Source organism: Myripristis murdjan, chromosome 2, assembly GCF_902150065.1.
Source record: "Myripristis murdjan chromosome 2, fMyrMur1.1, whole genome shotgun sequence".
Classification (NCBI taxonomy): Eukaryota; Metazoa; Chordata; class Actinopteri; order Holocentriformes; family Holocentridae; genus Myripristis; species Myripristis murdjan.
Window position 1 is genome coordinate 13,305,274 of NC_043981.1, and position 5,160 is coordinate 13,310,433.

Genomic DNA, 5,160 nt, shown 5'->3' on the forward strand with positions numbered 1-5,160 from the left:
GGTAAAGAGCATGATTCAGGTTTGTGGCTCCGTATACAATTGTAAGGTTGTTTTTTTTTCTCCCTTAATTCCTGATTTCTTTCTTTTTTTTTTTTTTCAGTAGTAAGCCATATGAAAGAAGCACCTCATAATGCAAAGCAGTGATGTACACATGCTATTATACCCCTATAGTCATTGATAGGCACCCACTAACATTGATTCATATACCCACGAGTAAAAAAAAAATCCCTTAGGTCTTTACTAGGCACGGCTTTCTTGCTTAACTAGAGGACAATGAGGCAAAACACTGTTGTTGGTGTTTCGCAGAAATCCTGTTTGACTCTTTCCAAGTGTCAGATTTATGAGGAAATGTATTGATTTCCCCACTGTCATTTACGCATTTATGACATGCTACCATGTGTAATTGCTCTTGAAACATCTCCCGCACACGCGGGACAACGCCAGCTGTCAATTATAATACAACTGTCAATTAAAATAAAAGCAAAAAACCTGATACAATATATTTTTTTTCATAGATTCAGACACCATCGATGCAATTATTGCCTTAGAGAGTGTGGGCGGGCCTGTGAAGAATGCCATGTCTTAGTCAATACTGAGTCACACACCCTCAAGTGAAAGCTACCCTGACTTCACTTTGTGAAGTAGGGCATAGATGTCTTGGTTCATGCAAGCAAATGATGTACTGGATATGCAATGAGAACATGCACTGTGCAGATAACAGAATTCCTTCAAGGTGCGTGCGCATTTGCAAGTGTGTGGTGTATGCGTGTGTGTGTGTGTGTGTGTGTGTGTGTGTGTGTATATGAGCGAGCGAGAGAGATATAGACTGTGTGCGCTTGAATATGTATGTGTGTGTGCCTCTTTTATGTGCTGGAAATGCAAATGAACACATGTTTAGCTCAGGTAACCAGGTGGTATGTTAAAGGAGATGAGCGTATATGTCAATATATGAATTTAAAACAGATCTTATCTTTACAGCTCTGTCAGTCCCCATGACTGCAACCCTCATTAGAAGCGATTTAAATTAGAGTCAGTCTGACAAATCTATTCTAACATGGCCTGGGTGTCCACGACTCCTGTGTCACTACTTGGTTAGGGATTTCATAGGGTTTCATTCAAGAGTGGCTAATGGATACTGGGGCTTTAAAAGAACAGACAGACAAATGGGGTGAATATAGAACATTTTTCTTTGTGTGATTCTGAATTTTGAAGAAGTAAGGTTATTAAACATCATAGAGGAGCCGGTTTTCCATCTTAAAATTTAAAAGCAAATGTCATTTTACCATGACTTGGCCTTTCTAATGTTAATTTCCACTGGGGCTAATGACACTGCAAGACACTTTGGATGAAATTGTTCACCAAATGGCATATGTTGTGAGAGATACGGCGCCAGCTTCAGGCCACCATGCAATTCTCTGCAATTCCCCGCATAAAATTTGAAACCCTTTTAATGAACATCAATGAAAAGTTAATTTTGGTCTAAAATGTTACTTCCTCTCACCTAGAGGTTACCTCATGTGACATCCTTTGCTTTTGATAGACACATTGCAGTACAGTCAACACATTGGCTGTGCGCTTATATCCCCTTCAAATGATCATATTACTATGAGCACCGTTGCTTTGTCATTGCCCATTCATTGTCAGTGGGCCAGCTTCACCGATAACATCACAAAGAGAGTTACACCTCTTGATTCCAGTTTTAGGGAGAAACTTCTTGCCTACCTCACAAATCAAGGATGTGCAGTCCAATATTATAGATAGAAGAGACCGTCTTCCAGCAAGAAACAACTCCATAAGGCGCACAGTTGTTTATAATGACCTATAATTATGTTTTAAAGTTAAGTGACCTCTTGCAGTCCTATAAATAATGACACTCTGGTGTAGTATTAAGGAAAGGAGAAAGTCCCTGTTAAGAGGTTGACGGGATGGCAGATGCGTTGACCAACTTGACTTTGGCTCAGCTGTCCTGAGTTCAAATCCAAGTCGGAGCAGTGTTCGTTTTTATTTAGCCAACGTTTTGCAACCTTAACCCGAACCCTAGCCATTATGACAAACCTTTCCTCAGCTTTAACAATAACCTTTTCCTTACTTTAATCACCTATTTTTAGTGGCTGTCTTGTGGAAATTGTCCTTTGGGTTGCATTGGAGATGCGCCTATGGCTTGTATGTATTTTAAATTTAGGAATACTCCTGTGTGATCATATGGGTTGAAGGTCTTGTTGGGATACTTCTGCTGTTAAAATTATAGCACAGTGTGTTCCGCATTTCTTAAAACATTGCATGGTAGTGTATGTTTCAAGAAATGCGTCCTAACAGTATGATTTCCCAGATTCCCTTGATGGCGCATTATCATAACATTATCGAAATGTCTCATCCAGCCCAGTATCAGTGTTAATGTTTCACCAACATTTGCTCAATGTAGTGCAATCAGTTAGTATAGCCATTAGTTCATTGTTATTACTCTAAAGGTGCACTATGCAGTTTTGACAAATATTTGTTTACACTGACAGAGCCTGCTACTGTACATGCACTTTTTGAATTAATGTAACAAGTCAACATTTGTGAGCACTCTAAACCACACAGAAGACAAGAAGATACTTTTTTAAGCATTATTAAATACTATTATACCCAAAAACAGTGAACTGAGAACTTTTCAGTGACCTGGGGACCCATTTTTTCCCCTGAGGATAGTTTGTTTCTTCAATCAGTATATCATATTTTCATATATGCTGTATGATTTTTTCCACTTCTGAGTTCAAAATCTATCTATCGAAACCACACATCGCACCTTTAAGCAATAAAAAGTTTTGTAGTGAAATGTTAAGGGTAGCTGTGCCCAAGTCTCCAGAGATCCCATCTGTAAATCCCTGACCCCCCTTTCCTTCCCTTATGCATTCTCAGCTGCACGTCGACACTGTACCTCCACTTACAACAGGCTTACACTGAGCCCACAACAACCTCCCCACTATCTCCCTAACCACTGCGATGGACATTGTGCGAAATTGAGGGCACTTGGCTATGCATAAGTCATGGAGATGGCGGTAGAAAGACCAGAGTGAGAAGGTGATTTATTCACCAGTGAAGTCCTATACATTCAGCGTAAATTGTCCCTTGAAATCAATATGTGAGTGACTCAGAGAAAGAGCGAGTGAGGCGGAGTCAGCGGCAGGGGAAGATGCAGGGAAGTAAACATCTAAATCGCGGGGCAACTTGGAAAGTCAAGCAACACCCTATTGAGAGCCAGAGGCGCACCGTAGACTAGAGGCGGTTGAGGAAAACTTTAACTTTCCTCTCGGTGAACCCCTTTCAGTTTTAAATAGTTTACCGAAGCTTCAAGGTGCTTCAGGTACAAACATTAGCCATGACAAGGCCATCTCCTCTAATACCTTTTCCTTTTTCCTCCGAGGGTCTCCCTCTGTTGTCATGCTTTTCTAGTTTTCTATTTTCCCCTCTTAATTTTTTTTCTTTTTCCTGTTTTGTCGCTCTCATAGCTCGCTGCTACATGCAAGAATAAGCGCCTCACCAAAGCCATGCCCATGGCTTGTTGGATTAAAGTTATTGTGCCAAACAAGACAGGAAATAGTGTATTTCTCATTATTTTTACAGTGATGTTATTATGCTCCTTGAGCCATGTGATCCTGTGCACTTGTAATCCCCCAAAAGCTTTCCATTTTCAGTCTAAAACACACTGTGAAGGAAAAAAAAAAAAAAAAAAAGACACGAAATATTCCAATGATCTCAAACAGGTCGCTCACTGTTTTCTAATACAAGAGCCAAAAGCTATAGATCAAAGAACTAAGATTTTAATCTGTTATGTCTCCTAGAGTCAAAACCCGGAGCCGCTACATCGACCGTGAAGACAGATCGAAAAGCTGACTTTGCTGACTTAAGGAATGTTTGTTTTAGCCTTTACATCTAAATGATGATTTTACTCTAATCCAGAAGATGCTCATAGCCCCGTAAAATCACCCTTGGTTCAGTCACCACAGCCACAGTCTGTCAAAGGAGCAGATTTTCCTCTCTGGATGACATCTGCAACAGACTGTTGGCTCTGTTGTTTCTAGCACTGCAAGAGACTTATTCATGTGTATAATCCTCCAAGATTATAATTTATATGAAGTCTGTTTTGCAGTGCGTCTGAATCACTGACGGTAATTGCTGCAGGATCGCCTCGAGAACATAAAATTAGATTTCCAATGCTAAATGGTGAGCTTTATTCCTGTTAATGTACAAATCTCGCCATATGTAGGGAAAAGCAGGGCTCGCGGTGGCGATGATGCCGTGAAAATTTGGAGTGAAGCTACGTTTAAAAAGTGACTTCACGTGTCAGCCTCAATCTCACTCTGTTTCCAGTCTCCGCCTCGAAACGATAAAAAAAGACAGAACATTTAGATCAGTCATGTTCGCCGAGCGAGGAACATGGGTTTTTTTTGTCGAGGACGGAGCCACTGAAGCACACATGAACAAATGCACACACACACACACACACGCATACATACACATGCGGCCAAATGCCAGCATGGATTGTTGGTCAATAAGATATGACATCCACGGTGTCAGTGTTTGCGGAGGGCCTGTCAGAAACGGCGCCTCGCCAACACAGACGAGGTCATGTGACTTGCTGACTTGCGGGCAATTTGTCATCCCAGAAGCGACAGGGTCAAAGGGGGAGGTGTTAGATTGCAGATTTTTTTTTTTTTTTTTTTTTTTTTTTTTACATTGTGCATGTGTGTGTGTGTGTGTGTGCTGTTCTCCTACAGTGAATATTGTATATTTCATGCGACTGTGCACTTTAACATGAGGCTCCTGTCAGGTGCAATAATTCTCACACTGCAGTGATATGAAGAAGGATACCGGTGACGCAAAAGTCCAATTCGGCGTCTTCGTGTCTGTAAATTTGTTATCCATATCTGCGTTCACACTGCAGGCCTTCATGCCCATATCTGATGTGATTGGATGACGTCTTTCCCTGGATCAGTCGGTATCAGCCTCATCGGCAAATAATAGCGCAGGTAAGACAGAGGGAAATGGCAAAGGAAATAACCTTTGTGTTATCTGCCGTTCTTGCTGCCACCTCAGTGAGGAGATGATTTGTGGGTCAGGAGCAGGAGTCGAGATGCCTTTGGGTGCCGCAAGTATGGCAGCAGTCTCAGGTGAATA